Raw genomic sequence first — 22878 nt, 5'->3', positions numbered from 1 at the left:
AATATTTTCATTTTCATTTTTTTTACTTTTTTTACTGTTTATTTTTGAGAGAGAGACAGAGACAGAGACAGAGCATGAGCGGAGGAAGGCAGAGAGATAGGGAGACACAGAATCTGAAGCAGGCTCCAGGCTCTGAGCTGTCAGCACAGAGCCCGACACAGGGCTTGAACTCACAAACCATAAGATCATGACCTGAGCTGTCGGAAGCTCAACCTACTGAGCCACCCAGGCGCCCCTTGTTTTCATTGTTTAATCAGAAAACAGGGCTGAAATAAAATTCTGGCTCCAAGGAAATACCTGTGTTCAACTAAGCATGTGTTGGAATTTCCCAAAGATTATACTCTGCTCAGGCCCAATAAGTTAGAGGGAAATTTTGATTACAGTGCCTGGTACTTGTGGAGAATGTGATTATAAACTGATTAAAGGCCTATCAAAAGATGCAGTTGAGATACTGGCTATAATTTTAGGAGTTAATAAAAATCATGATCTTAGTGCTTCTGAGTTTCTTTTGAAACTAAAGAATATGTGCCTGACCTGAGGAAATAAAAACAAGTAAAAACAGTTTATACAAGACAGTCCTCAAAGACAGTCCTAATAATCAACCTCTAACAATTGTGTGTATAGGTGAGGAGAGGCCCCAGCAATTATATGTTAACCTTTATGTATTTATGGCCTTTATTTTATGTATGTTGAAATAAGTATGACATATAGTTCTTTTTCCTTTTCTTTAAACAGAAAACACATTGAATGCCATTGATAACTATGGGAATAGAATACTGATTCTTTTTTTTTTAATTTTTAATGTTTTATTTATTTCAGAGAGAGAGAGAGAAAGTGAGCAGGGGAGGGTCAGAGAGAGAGGGAGACACAGAATTCAAAACAGGCTCCAGGCTCTGGCTAGCTGTCAGCACAGAGCCTGACACAGGGCTTGAACCCATGAACTGTGAGATCATGACCTGAGCCAAAGTCAGATGCTTAACCGACTGAGCCACCCAGGCACTCCTAGAATACTGATGCTATTAGGAATAAAAGGTGACATTTACTTGGTCTTAATTTAGAAAATAATTTATGTAAATTATTTTTAAAAAAGAGCAAAGATGTCAAGTTTTCCTGATAAATTTCAAGTGAGATCAACACATTCACTAGCCCTATATCATCCTGTATTTATTTGTTTTAAGATTTCTGATTCTATTTTTATTATTGTTAAGCAAAAACTATTAAAAAATAGTCTGGTCACATCTTACAGGTAACGAGTGGTCACCTTGACCTCAGTCCTGAGCGTCTTGTTATTTGAGAACTTGTATTTGAAAAATGCCTGGAACTGGCAACATTATTAATATGCAGCTCACTTGATGCATTTTCATTAATTTATCACAAGTGGATGCGATGTCCACAGAAATATGTTAGAAGGAGTTTTTAAACTATAGTACATGTTCTTTTTGTTCCTCTTGTGTAGAAACAGTTTTGAATATACTGTCACATATAATTATTTATGAGAAAATAGCAAGTTTAGACAACAGTTAAAGAAAAAGAAGTGAAGACTAAAAATTTAAAATAGAGTTTGCCACATTTTCAACAAGCCTGGCACTTTTCTTTTTTGTTTCTATTTTTTTTATTGTTGGAAAATGCTTCTAGGGGACCTCAAATGAAACAAACTTAAACACAGAATCACATTTTAAATCAATGTGGAGTAAATATAGTTCTTTATTTGTATGCCTAAGAAACAAGTCATATTCTGCCTTGTATTATTCTTATTTTTATCCTATCATATTTTTTGTTGAGATTCCAAATCTTTTGAGAGTTTATATCCTTTACCTAGGGTGCAGTCAAATCTCTGGCACATAAGTGTGTTGATATCAGATAAATGGAGAACAACTCAGGTTTGTATTTTACATCGCTATCACCATGCCCAGCATCAATTTACATTATAAGCTATAGCATAAGGTAGGATGAAAGAAATACTTTTAGTAACGATACTAGAAAAGTGTTGGTAAATTTCAAAGTAGGAGTAATAGTATAAACTAGGGGATAGAGGAAGGAAGGGGATTGGGAACCTTCATACAAGGAAGCCATACTGAACCTAAATCTGCAAGGATCAGGAGCATCTCCAAAGGCTAAGAAGGTAGAGGAAACTTGTGTTTCCTGCCTAGAGGCTGGATAAAGCACTTCCCATATGGGGACCAGAAATCAATCCCATTAACCTGGAGCTTATCTTCCTGGAAGAGCAGTAGGGCCACATCACCTTTGTTCCAGGGTAGCTCTGAGGAGTTCCGACTTTGTTCTGCACAAGGAGGAGGGCTAGTGAAAATTTCTGAGCAGAGAAATAATATAGCATGAAATATATATATATATATACACATATATATACACAGGAATATATATATATACATATATACAAGAATATATATATATATGTATGTATGTATATATACAGGAAAATGGCTCTGGTATTGGCAGATAGGGTGGATGGAAGCTGGGTTTGGCAGTTGAGATATGTGAGCCTCTGAGGCTGGAGTGGCAGTGAGAAAGGAAAGGAGGGCCAGATATGGGACACATTGTGGGAGCACATGGAGGCTAGAAACAGTCCTGGCATTGCCCTCATCATAGCTGAGCCTTTCTCTTCTCTGCAGCACATAGTTAAAATCCCAGATGTGACACACAGAAGTCCTCTTCCACCTGCACTGGCTCTTCTTTCCCCTTTATGACACACTGGGTTTCACCTGTCTAGATCTCTCTATACTTCATGCTCTCACATAGCCCTCTGATTCTGAATATTATATTCCCTATGCTAGATGTATCTTTCTCTTCCTTCTAGTTTCTGAAGATCTACTCAATTTTTAAAAACCCAACTCAAATATTATCTCCTTTATGGATGTTTGCCTACCTATACCTCTCCTGTCCCCCTTCCTGGGGATTCTGGTGGATGCAGTTGCTCTCTGCCCTGCCTTCTAGAGCAATAGATTCATCTGTCTTTTATAAAGCTATTATAGTAGGATGCCAGCATACATCTATCAGAATGGCTAAGAGAGAAAATAGGGACAATCCCAAATACTGGTGAGATTGCTAAGAAATTTGGTCATGCATACACTGCTTTGGGAATATAACATGGTACAGTCATTCTGGAACATAGTTTGGCAGCTTCTTTAAAAAAGTCTGGGGGTGGGGGCGCCTGGGTAGTTCAGTTGGTTAAGCGTTCGACTTCAGCTCAGATTTGATCTCACGGTTCATGGGTTCGAGCCCCACGTTGGGCTCTGTGCTGACAGCTAGCTCAGACGCTGAGCCTGTTTTGGACTCTGTGTCTCCCTCTCTCTCTGACCCTCCCCTGCTCATACTGTCTCTCTCTCTCTCATAAATAAATAAAACATTAAAAAAATTTTTTTAAATAAATTAAAAAGTCTAGGGTGTCTGAGTGGCTCAATCAGTTGAGCATAGGACTCTTGACTTCAACTCAGTCATGATCCCAGGGTCATTGGATCAAGCCCCATGTGTGGCTCCATGGTGACGGTGGAGCGTGCCCCTCTCCCCCATTTATGCTCTCTCTCTTTAAAATTAAAAAAAAAAAACCTAAACATTGAAGTACCCTATGATCCAGCAATTGTGCCCCTAGGCATTTATCCAAGAGAAATGAAAGTGTATGCTCACACAAGAACTTGTACATGAATGTTCATTGAAGCATTATTTGGAAGAGCCAAAAATTGGGATAAGCCCAGATATCTTTCAACAGGTGAATGGTTAAACACACCATGGTAAATATACACTGTGGACTACTACTCAGTCATCAAAAGGAACAAACCAATGATACATGCAAAACCTTGGATGAATCTCTAAGGTATTATGCTCAGAGGAAAAAAAGCCAGTCTTTAAAGATTATATATTGTATTATTCTATTTGTGTAACACTTTTGAAATGACAAAATTTTAGAAATGGAGGACAGATTAGTGGCTGCCAGAGGTTAGGGATAGGGGAAGGAATGGGAGAGAGATGGGTAGAGTTATAAAAGGGCACGCCTGGCTGGCTTAGTCGGTTAAGCGTCCGACTTTCGCTTAGGTCATGATCTCGCGGTTCGTGGGTTCGAGCCCCACGTCGGGCTCTGTGCTGACTGCCAGCTCGGAGCCTGGAGCCTGTTTCAGATTCTGTGCCTCCCTCTCTCTCTCTGACCCTCCCCGGCTCACGCTGTTTCTCTCTCCTAGAAAAAAATAAAACCAAAAAAAATTAAAAAAAAAAAAAAAAGGGCAGCACAAGTCTTGTAGTGATGGAATTGTTCAGTATCTTAACTATGGTTGTAGATACACGGACCTACATGACTGATACAATTGTGTAGAACTAAACACGCACACACACACACAAGTGAGTACAAGTAAAATGGCAAAATCTGAATAAGATGGGAGGATTGTATCAATGTAAATATGCCAGTTTGGTATACAGTAAAACCTTGGATTGTGAGTAACTTGTTCTGCAAGTGTTCTGCAAGACGAGCAAATTATTTCTAATAAATTTTAACTTAATAAATGAGTGATGTCTTGCAATATAAGTAGTACATGATACTGAACGTCACAGGATCACAACTGAGCCAATGGTTCTTGAAATTTGCTTTGATATACAAGTGCTTTGGATTACAAGCATGTTTCTGGAGAATTATGCTTACAAACCAAGGTTTTACTGTACTATAGTTTTGCAAAGGGTTACCACTGGAGGAAATAAGGAAAAGTATAGAAGAGGTCTCTCTGTATTATGTCTTACAACTATATGTGAATTTACAGTTATCTCAATGAAATTTAAAAAAAAAACAAAAACCAAAACCCCGCCCTAATTATGTAAGACTGAAAGTTGGTTTACATGGTCATATACCTGAGGGCAAATAGAGTGACATTTATCTTTGCACTCCTAACCCCTGATAGGTTAACAGACACATGATAGGTGCACAATACATAATTGCTAAGTGAGTTGATTTGGGGGACAAAGAAGAGTAAGGAGGCAAAGAAGGCTGACATTTCTTTTCTCAAGTACTTGGAAGAGGGGGATACCTTTAATTGAGACATGAGTACAAGGTACAAATTTGAGTTGAGGTAGATAAGATCTCTCTCGCTCTCTCTTTATCTCCTTTTCTCTCTCTCTGACTTTATCACTCTCTTTTCTTGAAGTGTTGAATTTGAAATTTGAGTGGGACATCCAAATGGAGGTAGCTTCAAGTGTTTATATTCTCTCTAGCATTCTAACTAAACAACAAATGTTCTAGGTGTGACTCTATGATTCAAGGTTATATGTATGTAGCTCAGCACATTTCTTGAAAAAGACTTCATAAAGCTTTCATAGTCCATTTTTCTCCAATACTGGATATTCTACCTGACCAACCCAAATTCAAATAAAATTATCATGTTCTGAATTGTCTTCTTATTTTATAGCTAGAACCTAGTTATTGATTTTAATCCACAGTTTAAATTCTTAACTCTTTGTCAGAAGAGTCAGATATTTTCCCTTAAATCTAAGATGTTAGGTGTTGTTTTTAATTAAAGATCAATTAAAACTGGGCACAATAATATTTGACATGAAATAAAAACATTAGTCAATGGGCAAATATAAATACTGTTATGTGTCACTTTTATTATCACTTTGTAGGAAATTGTTGGCTGTAAAACTAGGGTACAGGTTTTAGTAACCCAGGTCTAGAAAGGAACTTTAGTAATCATCTAGTTCTATGATCATAACAATCTTAACAATCTTGTCTTCTCGACAATCTCTAGGCATTTATGTTACATATGCTCCTTCAGCCAGTTCTTGAGTTTTATCACCTTGTTCACAGGAGTTCTTTCTTATGTCCGAATGAAATAGCTTCTATTGGCAGAGTCTATGTTGTATTCATTTTTGTGCTTCTGCAATCTTTTGTTTTAGGCAACAAGGCAGTAGCCATATTATGTGTTTATTGACTGAATCAGTGGCTAAATAAATGCTTTATTTTTATCCCATTTTCTCATGTCTTCTAAGGAAAAGAAAAGCAGAACCTCCCCCCCACCTGCCACCCCCAGTTATGAACATAAGATAATGATCAAGTCAGCCCTTAGTCTTCTCTTCTCCAAGATAAATAACTGGAATTAATTTAACCTTTTCTCATAGAGCCTAATTTCCTTTCCTAATTAATCATCCTTACCATTCTCCTTTGAATCCACTTTAGCCTTTACACATCCTTTAAAAATTTATCACCAGTTGAACCCTCCATTCCAACAAGGACCTCATTAATTTAAAATATATTAGCTTTATTACTTTGTGGCTTGTGTCCATTATTTGTTAACCAGTTTTTCTTGGGCCACATAGCCCTATGACTATTTCTGCCACATTGTAGGGTTTTGATAAATATTTGTGGTATGGCTGAATTTGGTCAAGTTAACATTTAGTCTTGTTATAGACCTTTCTCTTTGAGAAAAGGCGACTAAGCTATGTTTTTGTCTGGCCCAATATGAAGACATCTCTTTCTGTTTTTATTCAAAGGGCAAAGGAAACATCCTATTGACAGCCACAGGGTTTCAAAATTACATCCCTGTGACAATGAACACATTTCTACCAAGTCAAACTTGCCTACCTGATCCTGTCTTCTTCAATATCTTTTTATGAACAGCCTCACGTGGTTGGATTCCTGGTAAGCCCATTACACCAAGCCCATTACATACAATCTGGGTATGATTGAGCACATTTGAATTCTAGTGGTGAATGCTAGGCTTAATCTGACACCTTTGTGCCATATATAATATTATCTTTTTTTAAAACATAGGTATTATTTAGATTTTTAGATATTTAAATGTACTGAAAAGCCGTAACTGTGTTTCACCTACCTTGTGCCTTATACAAAGTACTTGGCCATAGTAGGCACTCAAGTATCTGTTGAACTAAAGGCTCAGTGAGTTAATGGCTTTTTTTTTTTAAGCTTACATTAATTCAGTGAAGGTGGTATATTTAGTTTTACTAAAATAGCAAACAATAAATATTTGCCCATTTATTGAAGCTGCTATTCTTATGCCTTTGATAGAGCAAATTTGGCAAATGTTATTATTTTAGCATTCTTGGATTCTATTTAACTTACAGTCTGTTATTATACCAAATAGACGTTGGTACTTTCCCAGTGTTTCCTAAACTGGGAGTTGACCCATAGAGAGATCATGGGCTGTCGTCAGGAAGTCACAGAGACAGCAGCCCCAGTGCCCTGAAGAGCTGCTTGGGGAAGAAGCAGTGAACTGTGGGTGACCCAGCATTCTCTACCTACTGCCTTCCCTCAGGCACTTCCTCCTTTCAGATTTGATGTGATACTGAGAGGGAGACCAGAACTACTGCAGGATCTATAAGATGACAAGTGAACTTACATTTTTGGGGACAGTTGATATGAGTCATGGAAACCCCAGGGGAGTTCACAGGATGAAAAACTTTATGAAGTCCTGGGCTGACCTCAGGCTGATGCTAATTGAATTCCCTTGACAAAGAATCTTAAATGATGTAGAGCAGTTACTGTTTTTAAATGAGTGCAGGGGATAAAGTTTTCCCAGGGTGTTTCATTGGAGACCAAAAGGTCACTCAGATTCTGCGGTTACAGTCATTTGCAAATTAGCCTTGGAATTAAGTGAGGACTTAATCCAAGGGATCTGGAATTAGAAGATTTGGGGTTGGCTTGGTAATTGTATTGTTCTTATTAGCGTGTGATTTCATTTTAGCATCAAGGCTTTAAATATGTCAAGTAAAACATCTGAATTTCTATTATCTTTAGCAGAATAAGTTAAAAATAGTTCTGTAAATCTACAGTCCATTAACGATTGGCAGCAGACTTGATCTATGTTTGTTGTATCCCAAAGTGCAGACTTTTACCTTTCTCTGTATTTTACACACCTCACAGAACAACCTCACTCAGACTTTTGATGTCCACCATCCCTGTAGATAGGGTTTTCTCAGGATACACATAGTTCATGTCTGTTTTCTGGGGAAATTATTAGTAGCTTCCTGCCTATCATTCTTTAAAATGGCCTATAAAGAACTCTTTTTTGAAGTCTAGACTGATGGGTCTTCTTAGACACCTCAACCTTAATATAATATAGCTACTCTACCCTCTATATGTCAATACCGAACTAACTATCTCCTTGGAACTTCTTGCTTTCCTATATTCCTTGTTTCCCTTGTCACTCCACAGCACCTGTGATCTCCATATGCATTGAAATCCATGACCCTTTACTCTTGTTGAAATTGTTGCCCAGAAACTTTCTGGGTACTTCTCTTTCATTGAAGATTCTGGGTGGATTCTTGGTCACAGTCTCTTCCCCTCCTAGTCCCACTGTCTATCCGAATTACTTCAGTGTCCATGTACACGACTGTGGCATGTAACACCACTGATTGCCTCCCAAAAGTCATCAGCTATTAGGTTTTCATCCCAGACAAATGAAATCTGCTTTTGTTCATGTTGGAATGTGCTTAGCTCCAGGAAGAGCACAAACGTTGATGTTTTCTAATTTGCTGGCTATTCTGTGGGTAATTCTAATATGCAACCAGGCATGACAGTCATGACTCCAAACCCATCATGGTAATCTCAATTCCCTTTGAGATGGTGTAAGAATGCTCACGCAACCCAGTTAGGGAATTTCTACAAAAGGTTTCTGGGAAAGCTTTTCTTTCATGATAAAAAAAAATAATTTTATAAGAAAAAGTCTTTGCCCTTTACTTTCCTTATTTTTTGGATGCTCTCCAATGAGGATGCTTTTAGCTATTGTAGCCATCTGGAAACTCTGAAATGGTAAGTCAACCTGCTGAGGATAGCAGGATAGAAAAGGGTAAAGATCCTGGGTCTCTGATGCTACTGTTAAATATATAAACCTGGAATCTGGCTAACTCTTGAATTTAGGTTAGGATGGTGTAAATATTATTATGTTAAAATCACTGTCTGTCAGATCATATGTATTTTGCTAAAATCGTACTTATGATAGATTGCCCCATTTAACCTCCTTAGAGGCCAAAACTGGAGGTCAAAGAACTTTTTCTGTAAAAGGCCAGATGACAAATATTTTAGGTTTTGTGAGCCATATACCATCTGTTGCAATTACTCAATGCTGCCATTATAGCACAAATGCAGCCAGAGACAGTACATAAACAAATGAGTGTGGCTGTGTTCCAATAAATTGTTACTTACACAAATAAGCAATCAACCAGATTGGACCTGTGAGCTATAGTTTGGGGACCGCTGTCCTAAATCTTCATTAAAAAGTGAAGGTATCAGTTTCCACAGGGCTAACTACATCTTTTGATATTTCTTGGGTAAGATAAGATTATCATCCTCTCCTAGGGAAGTGTAGGAAATTACTGCAGACTTGGGAATTGAGTACAGGGAATGCAACCAGACATGGATTACCTGGACTCAAAAGGTAAGAGAAAGGACTATGTGGAGGCAAGAACCTTAGGCAGGGCTCCCATAGAGGTCTTACACAGTCATTAGTAATTCCAGAGATCTTTGTGTCATGTGAGTAGAGAGAAGGAGATTTTACCTACATTACCAAAGGTTTATGGGATTTCCTGAGGCATCAAAATCTATGTTGACTAGGAACTTCAACCTTTGTTATTTGGAGAGAGAAAACTTACCTGGGGTATATAAATGATGGCGGGAGGACAGAAGGTGTGACTGAGAATCTGATTTAGCAGGTTGGGCTTCTGTGGGTCTCCCGTTGAATGCACAGACTTTTCTTCCTATGGCAGTTGTATATAATGGCACCATTTTTGCCATAAGATCTGACCTCTGTTTGATAGAGGCACCACCTGGTTTTTATTTACCAATGCACACATCTTTTGGAGGGAGCCTAATGCGTGCTACCTGACATCTGCAAAGTGCCTTTGCTGGAATATGGTGGAGGTGCTCAGCTCTGTGTTGTTGGAATTTCCCTTGTGAGGTTTCTAGCTAGACAGTGAGGCTCAGTGGAGTTCCTGGTAGAAGAAAAGGAGCCCATTCTTTAAGTCCATAAATCCTCTACAATTGTCCAAGTAAATTGGGTAGGATTGCTTTTTCCCCCCAACTTTCCCGTTAAGACTATTTTTGCTTATTTAAGTTTGAATCCACTTGTGTAAAAATTGTGGAAGCACCATGATTACCTGTAGGGAAAAGAAATAGGAGGCTGGGATAGGAGGTCAAGAAGACAATTTTTTATTGGGTGTGTGTAATATTTGAAAATTCTATCTGCCTATATTACTTGATCCAAAAATTTTTTTAATTTCCTAAATTTTTAAAATTGCTGGACAATATCTGTTAGATAGGGTTGGTAGATGAAGCTAGGGAAGTATACTGTGAAATTCATTTCAGATCCTGATCCCTGCTGGGTACAACTATGTATTCTCACACATTTAGCTGTGACCAATGTTTACGATTATTTACAAAAGAATGTATGCCTCCTGCCTTGCCTATTCACACAAACTGCAACATAAACACTGATAAAATTACACACCACAGATCTATGAAGCTCATCTCCTGGAACTTAATAGCTTGGTAATGTCAATCCCAGTGCTTGCTAGGACCATAGCCCTTTGGCCCAGGCTGTCATTTTCAGGACTACAATTCCTGACCTCCATCTGTCCATAGTTGACTGGTGAAAGTAGAAACTCATGGTGCAGTTGAGTGGAAGCTAAAATTACACACATACAAATGTCGTGAGATGGAAAAGGAGCTGTGAGGGGGCATGAACAAACAGAAGTTATAAAGAAGAAAGAATCAATCAGTAGACATTTTGGGCTAGGTAAGTTATGGAGTTGATGTTGAGCCAATTACTAATGGATAAAAAGTAAGAATCTGTACCACCATAGAAATGATAATGATGTGATGTGATGGAGGTGTTAGTTAATGCTACAGTGGTAATCACTTTGCAACATAGGCATACCTTGAAGATATTGTAGGTTTGGTTCCAGGCCCCTGCAATAAAGCAAATGTCACAATAAGAGTCAAATATTTGGTTTCCCACTGCATATAAAGTTATGTTTACACTCTACTGTAGACTATTAAGGGTGCAGTAGGATTATATCTTTAAAAATGTACATATGTTAATTAAAAATACTTTATTGCTCAAATTTTCTAACCATCATCTGTGCTTTCAGCAAGTTGTAATCTTTTTGCTGGTGCAAAGTCTTGCCTTGATGTTGATGGCTGATGAATGCTCAGGGTGGTGATTGCTGAAGGCTGGAGTGGCTGTGGAAATTTCTTAAAACAAAACAACAATGAATATTTCTACCTTGATTGATTCTTCCTTTCATGAATGGTTTCTCTATAGCATGTGATGCTATTTGATAGCATTTTACCCACAGTAGAACTTCTTTCAAAAGTGGAGTCAATCCTCTTAAACTCTGCTGCTACTTTATCAACTAAGTTTATGTACTATTCTAAATGCTTTTTTGGTCATTTCAACAATCTTCACAACATCTTCACCAGGAGTAGACTCCATCGTAAGAAACCAATTTCTTTCCTCACCCATAAGAAGCATCTCCTCATCCATTCAAGTTTTATTGTGAGGTTGCAGCAATTCAAATATAATAATAATGAAGAACTTTGAAATATTGTGAGAATTACCAAATTGTGACACAGAGACACAAAGTGGGCAAATGCTGCTGGAGAAATGGTGCTGATAGATTTGTTCAATGCAGAGTTTCTGGAAATCTTCAATTTGTAAAAAACTCAAGTATTTGCAAAGTGCAATCAAACAAAGCACAGTAGAATGAGGTATGTTGTATATAAGTGTATCAAACAACACCTTGTACACCTTAAACTTATACAATATTATACGTCACTTATATGTCAATAAAGCTGAGAGAAAAAAGAATCTGTACCAAAAGAAAAAGAGGTACAGAGAGTAACTGAATCCCTTCAATAGTATTGCCTTTACAGGGAAGATGTGTGGACCTTGCTACAGAAGTCCCTAGAGTGTCCCTCAACACAACTCCAGTCTTTGTGTTTCTGTTCTTGGACTTTCATGAGGTATCTGTTTTTGTTTCTTTTTATAATTAACCCACTTTTCTTGACATAGCCTGAGTGAGTCTGTGCTCTTTCTTTCCAAAAACTTTATTTAAACTAATTTAAATTCCTGCTCTGGAGTTTAGTTGTTTTCTCCCAAAGAAACTCTCTTTAGCTAGAAAGGCTAGGATGACATTATCGTCCTTAATGGCTATGCCATGAATCTTAAATTCATAATCTCATGTTGATGGAGAATATATAAAACAACTCCAATAACCAAATGATATTTCAAGATCAACAAGTAAAAAGGGCAAATTATATCATAGATTGAATATAGAAGACAGAGAGTGTTCACGTGGGAGGGAGAGGTCATTGAGTAGAAGAGGAGAGTACAAAGAATCAGCCAGGGTCAACTCTGAAAAAAAATGAAAATACTTTTTCTGTCTATGTCTCTCTCTACCTTCTCCAGACACACATCTTGCATTCTATGTCTATAACTCTTAGCTTCCATGACTACTCTTGTTTGAGTTGCCATTGTTATAACCCATCTTTCTTCATGAATACCCTGTTTTCACACATCAAGAAAATTGGAAGATCTCAAATAATCTAACTAGAACCTAAATTTCTAGTGGTCAAGGAATTAGAAAAAGAAGAAAAAGCCCTAAGTTAGCAGGTGTAAGGAAATAATAAAGATAAAAGGAAAAATAAATGAAGTAGAGAACAAGAAAACAATAGAAAAGATTGATAAAACTAAGAGTTTGTTTCTTGGAAAAGATAAACAAAATTAACAAATCTTTAGCTACACCAGTATTTTATTTAACGGTTGAGATGCCTATAGAGCCCTGTAAGGTAATGTAAATTAATGTAAATATAATGTAAACATACATTCTGTTTTAGTTAAGGCAGTCAAGACAGCTACTTGCTGCAACAAACAGCCCTCAGATTTCAGTGGCTTAACATAATATATTTCTCACTCATGTTACAGAGCAGATTAGGTGAGGGATCTAGTCCACTGCTACTTTGTGGCTCCACCATCCCCTAGTCCTTCACTCAATCATTTGCATTTGGCTAGAGGAGAATGTATGAAGAAAGAATGTCCATTTAAAACTCTTTCAGTCTTGGTTACTATGTCACTTCTTCACATTCCATTGGTTTAGATCCAGCAGGGCTGGGAAAAGTAGAGCCCAGGAAGAAAAGAACACAGATATTGATGAATACCAGAAATCTCTACTATGTGCTTTCCCCTATATTTTGGAAATGCCTTACCTAGTCAGTTTTTGTTTTCCACTTTTAGATAATCATAAGAAATATTTTTCAATGATAGAAAAGCTCCAGTAAAAACACAGTGATAGTGGCAATTGGCATTCCTATTAATGATAGGTACAACCAGAGGTAAGGGTAAGAACTGTGATAAATAAAACACATGCCCCATCTAATAGGAGTCGCTGTTACTCAGCTCTGATTATTAGCATTAGGAAATATACACTCAGTTGTTCTAGATCTTATGATTTTTCAAATGAAGAGCCTGGGTTTATATGTGAAATATCCCATTTTCAATATACTGTCTCAATTATAAAAATTGCTCATTTTGGTTTCCTATAATTTATGAATTAATTCTCAAAGGAAGTAGCATATCAAAATCTCGTGTGTGTGTGTGTGTACATATATGTGTGTTTAGAACCAACTGTACTACAGGTTTTTATATAGTTTCTATCATATCTCTCTTCCCCCTCTACTCTCTACTTATTGTCCTTGACCACCTTAAGGTATTAGCTGATATAAATGTAAGAGTCTGCCCATAGGTATTTGCAACAAAAGATTCTTGGAAACACAAAATCAAAACAATCTAAAGTAATGAATTTCCAATTATAAAATTTTAGATAAAACTAACTGTTAAGGATATTTTTTTCAGTAGGAACTGCCCCCATGAATTTCTAATCACATCTTGTGGGTGGCATCCATTTTATCTGCTTATAGGGTTCGGTTGGCTGAAAAAGTCTTTAGTTCTTTAAGCATTAAGGTGTTATATCACCATCCTCTGATAACCTGACTCTCTGTTTAAAGCTCTAAAATGAGTTAGAATATCCTCACCACTCTCTGTTCAGTGTCCTCGCCAATATTACTTGGCAAATGTCAGCTCTGTGAGCAGTGACTGTCACTATTATGGACTAAATTCTATTTCCCCAAAATTTGTATGTTGAAGACCTAATTCCCATTGAGACTGTATTTGGAGATAAAGGATATAACATAGGTCAAGTGAGGTCATAAGGGTGGGGCCCTAATACTAAGGTGTGAGTGCCCTTATAAGAGAGGAAGAGATGCTATAGCTCACTCACTTGTGCTCACCCTCTCTTCATGTTGCACAGAAAAAGTCTGTGTGAAGACAGTAAGAAGTCAGCCATCCATAGGCCAGGTAGAGAGGTTTCATTAGAAACCTGCTGTCACTTTGATCTTGGACTTCTAGCCTACAGAACTACAAGAAAATACATTTCTGTTGTTTAAGGTACCCATCTGTGTTGTTTTGTTACATCAGCCTGAGCACATGTTTACTTGTGGTCTTAGAGTATTAAATGGGTTTCCAAAAACATTTAGCTTACTTTCGGAAATATATGCAGATATGTTAGAACTGAAGAATTGGAGTTCTTTCAGAGGTTTCAGAGTGAAGAATACATTTGGCCTATGGATGAATTTCTCTTAGCCCAGTACTTTGAAAATGTGAATTGGAGTGTTTTTAAAGAGGCATGCATTCTTCAGTTTCCCACAGTTCCCGGTGCTCTTCATATATCACTTATGATCCTCCCCCCACACACACATTTATTTTTTGCTTAGTCCCTAGAGATGCTTGTGTGACCTGGAATGAGCCCAAGTGTCCTTATTTTGCCAGTGATGAAGAAGTATTGGGAGGAGGTGACAGAATAAGTGATGTAAGAGGTAGGAGGCAAGACAGGTAAGAACCTGGGCCTGGAAAGAAAGAATGTAAGGAAATAGGATATCAGGCACAACGCCTGTGTACAAGAAATGGCCAGTCCAACCAGGGCTGAAAGGACTCCTCTGGAATGGAGGGCAGGTGGCAGAGCCCTCTCTTGGCTTGTGCATCAGCACTTCTCTTTTTTTGGTGTTGGTAGATCCTGGTGCCTGATGTCCACACTGAGACCATAAAAATGTCAGATACTTGCTTCCCTAGCATCCCTTGTAGCTGGAGATGACCCTAAAATACACTTCCAAAGAAACATGAAGGAAATGTGACTGATTTCTTGCCTCATGTAAAGAGAAAAATATATAAGCAGTGTCCCTGTCCCTTTCTTTCCCACTTTAGGTGCTGTTGTGTGAGAGAGTACAGCTATCTTACAATTATGGGACAAACTGGCTGGAGGATCAAAGCCAACATGTAGAAAAGCATAGAGCAGAAATGTGGAAAGAAGCTGGGTCCCTGAGAACATTATTGATCTACTGAACAAACTCTATGTCTGCCCAGCTTCAGGCTTTCTTGTTATGTGAAAAAATAAAACAAACAAAAAGACCAAACAAAACAACAAAAGCCCTTTCTTCAGGCTACTTTCTGTTGGGTATTTTGCCAATCGTATCCCCAGACATCCTAACTGGTATGCTCAGTGAGGACAGGTCCAGTGGAGCAGTGGGGATAGGAGGTGACAGATGTTGTCCAATTAAACTGAAAGTGAAGGAAAGAGGCAATGGCTTAGCTGTGAAGTAAGGCAGAGAGAGAAGAGATTAAACCTACAATTTTCTTCTACAAGGCAGTATATGTGGGGGTGAAGGGTGTAGACTCTGGATTCAGAAAGACACTGGCTTAGATCCCAATTCTGCCATTTGTTATTGGGAACTGGTTACTTATTCTTTCTAAGCCTCTATTTCCTTATGTGTAAAGTGGGGATTTAAGTAGAGCACACTCAGAGGATTGTTGTGGCAACGCTTAAGTGAGTTCACATGAGTGAAGCTCTTAGCACAGTGGCCAGGAGTTGTACAATACAGTTAGCTATGAGCTAGACCATCACTGATCCTTAGCCTTTTGTATCTGCTCTTACATATCTCCCTTTGGATTGCCCCATACATACCTCAGACTCCTGGTACCTCCTCTCCCTCTCCTTTCCACCATATGCTCTTCATTTCTGCTAATTAGGAAAATGTCTTGGGTGTTGCAGAAAGACATGTGGCATGCTGTATGAAGCTAGATGTTTGGGCTTGGATAGATTTAATTCACAGAGTATGCTATGTGCTGTCTGGTTCTCCAAGAAACGCAATAGAAGCTGATCTCATCCTACTGATTGAATTTGATGCTGTGTTTATCATTTCCTTTTAAAGTTTTTATGGTCCAGAATGACCCTGTTGCCAGCATCTTCTGATAGAAGCAATTACTTTTCCAGGCAATGCAATCATGTTACTTATCACAAATAAAAACAAACAAACAAAACAAAACACTGGACAATCACAGTGGTCTTCAGAGCTGTGTCCTGAGCCATCTGGTCAGCTCTTGGCAAGAAACTTCTTTGTTCTTTAGAGACTGAGCTTTATCCCCAAGCACCAACAGAATTGAAGTGGAAGGAGTTGGAATTATTTATCTTTGGTATGTAAAGAATAACTTACTGTTTATGCATATCAAGAGACATTTTTAAAGGAAGGAAGTAATTATAGGATGTTTTGTCTCTGCTTCACTGACTTCTCCATTTTAACCTTGCTTTTTTTTTTTTTTTTTACATGAGGGGTGTGTTTACTCTATGTTTATGAATCTGTATCTATGAAAACAAACACTTTAGTAGTTCATTCATTTATTCAGTTTTTACTGAATGCCTAGTATGGTCCTGGCATTGTTTTAGGTGCTGTGACACAGTGAGTCTCCTGCTCCTAAGAGGCTGAGCCCTGGCCTGGGGTATGTGGTGGGAGAGGCTTGGGTTGAAAGCACTGGGATGCAGCGAAGGGGAATGTTCCAGGAAACAAATGGCAAAATTGTTCTGAAGGGAACACTAGATGTAGAACCTACACTTCTTAAAGTATCAAGAGTGCCATAAAACAAATATCAATTTTCTATCATGCTTCTAACTATACCATTCACTGTAGCATTGAAGTATTTGGAGCTCTTATTTAAATCAGAAACTGTTATATAATCTTTTCTGAATGAAGGCAGTAATGATTCCTTATAATATGGTTTATTATATGAAATTAGTAAAATCTTAGGCCTCAAAACATAATATGCACCAGAAAATCCTGATATAACGTAGCTAATCTATACTTTGGAGGTTAGCTCAGTTCCCTTCAATTATCATTATAAAAAGCTTTCACTCCAACTAGGAGAAAGAGCAGCTTAATTTGTAAAAGAGTTCTATATGCTGCTGCCTTAGTTAAACAAAGACAGAAACGCAGGAGGATGGAATGTGGATTTGGTGAAACACTGGCATAGAATACAAAGCAGCAGTGAGTCCTTAACATAAATGCATTTCACTCTAATAATTACAGGTGAAATGAACTATTTTGGGGGAAGAAGAATAGGAATGAATCGATTCTATTTCAGATTAGCATTTTGATGTGAGAATTTAAGCATTTGTAATTCCAAGTTAAGCAACACAAAATGTGGCATTTTTCATTTTTGGTATGAATTTCTCTGTTTATGGATACTGTTTCTATATGCAATATGTATTTTTTTAGTATAACCATTTTCCTTCTCACTTTTTCTTTTTTAGAACCACATCCCTCCCTAAACTACCCTGCACCCCTTGCGTTAATTCTTAGGCTTCTTGAGGGAGTCTCCATATTAATCTATGGATTCTATACCCTATCCAATGTCTTTTTCAGGGATTTTAGAAATGGGAATAAAGCCCGTTCTGCCTGTCTCACTCTGAATTGCTGAGGCTGTAAGATGTGGTGCTGGGGGTGGTGCTGGCCTCCATATTTCTTACCATGTGGTGTGGTCTACACAGTCCAACAGAAGATGAAGCACAAGCCCAGAGGAGCAAGAACACAGACAACACAAGTCCGTGGTTCCAGTTGTTCCCAGGTTTGGTGCCAGGTTTCTGTTCTTGAATTGTGTAAGCCACTCTACTATCTTGATCTCCCCTTTTGTATTAAACTAGTTCACATTGGGTTTCTATCACATGCAAACAAGCAATTCCTGACCAATGCAGTCACCCTCACTGCTGCCCTGTATGAGCTCTTCAATTAATTTGGTCTCTTCATCCTTTATTTTCTTTTTTGTTTTCTTTTTAAGATTTTATTTTCAAGTCATCTCTACACCCCTGGTGGGGCTTGAACTTACAACCCTGAGATCAAGAGTCACATGCTCTACCAAATGAACCAGCCAGGTAGGCCTCTTTATCCTTCTTTCTAAACCTTCTTTGTGTTCCTGCCTCCACACCTCTGCACTGGGATCCTTACCATTTTCTCCTCTTACGGAAGCCCAGTCTTTACCAGCATCCAGCCCAAGTTCCACTTTCCCTGACTACGTGGGCAATCTCTCTATCCTTAGAACTTACATAGCTTTTGTTCTCAATCTGTGCTCACTGGCACTTTCACTTTCCCCAGACTAGACCAGAAAGTACTTGAGCACCGAGGCAATTTATCCCACCATTGTGTCTCTCCAGGGCCTTAACCATTGTGTATGTTTAGTTTTGATAGAGATGATGTTGCCAGCTATTATTTTATAGATAGATGATAATCTTGAAGTTATAATTTAAGTGGAAGATTAACAAATATAATGAACTCGTGTTAGCTAAGTAATTATTTTAGGATTAGGTTAAATTGAATGGTAATAGTTCTTACAGTGATGACTTCTATATAGAGATATTGCTGTATAAGAGATACACACCCTGTTTGGCAAGGAGGATGTGTTTTGAGAAATAGGACCCCTAACAATGTCACACAGGGTTGTTAGAGCACAGCTGTCAACACCATGCATTCCTGGCATTTTATATTGACAGTAACCTCTTCCATTCTCTTCAAATGACTTGAAGTCTTGACATGCTTCTGACCCAATTTTCTTCTAGGTGTTTTTCAAACAATAGCAGGTCAATTATCCAAGGCTACAGAGATATTTATGACGCCATTCTAATGTCACTGTGTTTCCACAATCCTGGGGCTGTCTGCTGAGTTGCATCCTATGTTTTTACATCTATTTTTTTCAGGGTGACACCAGCTGCATTACAACTAGTATAATGATAGCATCCAGCATGACATTTTCCTTGCTTTCTTTGGGCCATGTCCAACTCTATCACTTTCAACATTATGTTAGCCATTAAGAATAAAAATTCCTGACCAGACCCAAAATAATTGGTGGAAATAAAGACTGAAGAAAGTAGATACCATGCAAAACATGCTTACTGGAGGAGAGCAAGGCAACATACTCAGAGGCAAAGATTTTTGCAGTATGTGTCTCAGCTCTTATTGGCTGAGTGCCTACAAGTATAGCTAACATTCAGAACATGGGGGAAATGTTCAGTAATAGAGAAATGAAATGAACAGTTTACATATATTGATACATGTGTATGTAATTTGGGAAAATACTTCAGAAAGAAATTGCTTTATAAATTTTAGGGATAGAAAAATAGCATTAATCCTGGTAACTCAGATAGAAAATTGAGAACTTAAATATAGAAGTATACTCGTTACAAATATGGCTTCTTTGCTGACTACAAATGAAGGATTCAAAATTCAAGACTTTGATACAGGTTTGTGAAAAGAAATGGAAGGAGAGAGGTCCTGAGAGGTGAAAAAGTAGATCACAAAAATAACAGAGTGTAGGTCACAGTACCAAGGCAGTTACAAACCTGGGGTGGGATGACCATTATTCTAGTTAATGAAGACCACAAGGTGGAGAAAGGCTTCTGGATGAGCAGCATAGGAGGGAACATCAGAAAGGTCTGGGTCTCAGGGTTGGGCAGGAACTTGTTGGAATTGCTTTCCCAGGCTGCAAGACTCTGAGGGGCAAATAAAATATGCTCTCATGAAAACCCTGACAAGCCTCCATCCTGGTCAAATGACTCTGGCCATCTGTATTATTAAAAATAGCTTGGACTAACTCAAAAATGTGGAGAAGCATTTTTCCTTAAAAAAAGCTAATGCCTACAAGCATTATATGTGGACAAAAGCTAGCAGGCCATCGAAGGTCCACTGGATTTCATCTTAATAAGAAGTTCCAACCTTAATTAAAAAAATTTTTTTTGCTACTCAGGGAAAATTATAAATTAAGATTTCAGCTTCTGGCACTGCAAGATCAGAAGAAATGCTGAGGACTACATTTCTGAGAAATGAGTACAGTAAAATACAGAAGACAGAAGTCTCTTTTCCTGTTGTGTTCTTGAGATGACAGCATAATATGGTCACATCCCATTTAATTCTTAGCCAACTGCAAGGCTTCCCTCCCCCAGCAAGGCTAGCTTCATGGGTTTGTAAGTCTTGCAGTCGTGCATGACTCTGCTCCCAGAAGGGGCCTTGTGCTTGCTTTAATGCTTTGCTGTTGCTGTTTGAACATGCTTAGTAATTTTACCTTTGAACTTGTGTTTTGTAAGTGGAAACTGATGGGACAAGGAGTATACATTTGAACAGGGACTACTCTAGGGGTGTGTACTGGAGGGCACAGACCCACATGTGCCAGGAACTGCAGGCAGTAGTGTGTACATGGAGCATCACCCAGCATAGACAGAAAAGCCTGAGATGGTCCAGGAGGCCAAGGAGACCCAGAGGAGAGGGCTGTGGCTGGACTTGGGTCTAGATTGGTGGTGGCAACAGCAGCATTGACAACCTTGGGAAAGAGGAGGGTGTGGTGGGGGCCAGTACTGGGACCCAGGTTGTGAAACTGGCTTGCTTGGTCAGTGGTCCATCTTGGAAGCTGGGCCCTAGGTCTTCTGCACAAATATTAATTTTCTAGACTGAGCATGGGTATAATAACTGCTGGCACCAGGGCACCTGGGTGGCTCACCTGGTTAAGTGGTTAAACGTTCAGCTTTGGCTCAGGTCATGATCTCACGGTTTGTGAGTTTGAGCCCTACATCAGGCTCTGTGCTGATAGCTCTGAGAACTGATGGCACCAAGGAAGTAAATTTTGCCTACAAATAATTACAAAACAAAAGCATATACATGGATATTGCAGTAAAGCATATTAGGGAGTTATCACTTTTCAAAGAGTTTAGAATTTCTGGATTTGAAAACTGCTGCAACATTGTGAAACAAATATTCACAGGCTTATAAATAGAAATTAAATTAAAAAAATTTTTTTAGTTTATTTTTGAGAGAGAGAGAGAGACAGCAGGGGAGGGGCAGAGATAGAGAGAGTGAAAATTTCAAGCAGGCTCCTCACTGTCAGTGCAAAGCCTAAGGTGGGGCTTGAACTAATGAACCATGAGATCATGATCTGAGCCAAAATCACAAGTCAGATGCTCAACCAATTGAGCCACCCAGCTGCACCCTAAATAGAAATTAAATTTAAAGATCGTCCTATTAGAAGGAAAAAAAACCCACTATTTTCACATGAGGCTTCAGATGAACCAGTTACTAATGAAGATGACAATTCTAAAATTGATTTTTCCTTTTAATTGAAAATATAATAATAGAGGAGTCATGGGAAGATGGGAGAATATGAGGACCCTGAGGTCTCCTTGTCCTACATTTACAATGAGATACCATCCACATTCAAGTCAACAAACTGGGGAGAGTGATCAGAAGACTGGCAGAACAAACCCTACAACTAAATATAGAGAAGAAGCTGCATCTGAAAGCTTAGGAAGGACAGACAGGAAAGCAGGGGGAGCTGCCTGCAGGAGCAGGTAGCTGTGTGCACGGAAAGGACAGAAAAAACGGGCCCTCCCACCAGGGAGCTCACATGGGGAAGACGAATCCCCATAATGTCTGGTTTCAGAGGAATTGAATTTCATGAGTTTGTAAAACCAGTGGAACTTGGAACCTAGAGCTTTAAAAGTCAGCTGACTCAGCACTAGGTGAGTTCAGAAGGGCAGGTGATAACTGGGTCCCTACCCTTAAAGAGACAACAGTCTGTGCAGAGAGGCAACATAAAAATCATAGTTTACACAGTGCTGGGAGCAAACAGAAGACATATCTGTTCATACTGATTTTGGAGCATGTTGGGGACTTTAAAAATGAGAGAGGTAGCAGGCACCATTTTCCTCCCCTGCCTCTCAGCATAAACACAGAGCCACCTGTGGGAGATAGGGATGCAGACACTTGCTATATAAGCAGCTAGCAGTGCCATACCCACAGGTTCTCCTGAGGACTCGCCCACTCCAAGCCTGCTAGCCTGTCCTGGGCTCAGGGCAAATTTTGTTAGCATGCATGCCAGCTACACAGCTGCCACTATACATCATGCCTAGCTGTGTGTCCCTGGCTGCCCCACCACACAGCCCCCAGCTGTTGCAGCACTTCATGTGATCCAGCAGAAGACTAATGACCCAGTACAAATATTGCTAACATGCCACTGTTCTGCCGAGTTCCCCAGCAGGCACACCCCCTTAGAGCTCGCCTGCCCGGGTCCCACTAACACTACAAAGAGCAAGCACATTCCACAACAGGCAAAGAGCCAGTGTAGACAACTTAACTGAAAGGAAAAGTGACTCAGACACAACGGCAAGGCATAAGCAACATAAGATACTCTCCTGAAGTGCCACATCCTGGTAAACAGGGAACAGTGCATTGCAGGGCACTGAAGGACCTCTTCTTCATAAAGTCACTACTTTCAAAAGTAGAAGACATAGCTGACTTTCTTAACACACAGAAGCAGACAAAGAGAGGCAGACAAAATAAGAAGACAGAGAAATTTATCCAATGTGAAAGAAAAGGACAAGGCTACAGCCAGAAATCTAAGCAAAACAGATATAAGTAACATGTCTGATAGAGAATTTAAAGCAAGGACCATAAGGATACTTACCTGACTTCAGAGAAGGGTGGAAGACATCAGTGAGACCATGAACAAAGAG

The sequence above is a fragment of the Crocuta crocuta genome, unplaced genomic scaffold (genome assembly GCF_008692635.1).
Source record: "Crocuta crocuta isolate KB4526 unplaced genomic scaffold, BGI_CrCroc_1.0 scaffold131, whole genome shotgun sequence".
Taxonomy (NCBI): Eukaryota; Metazoa; Chordata; class Mammalia; order Carnivora; family Hyaenidae; genus Crocuta; species Crocuta crocuta.
Note: the sequence above shows the minus strand (reverse complement) of the source record.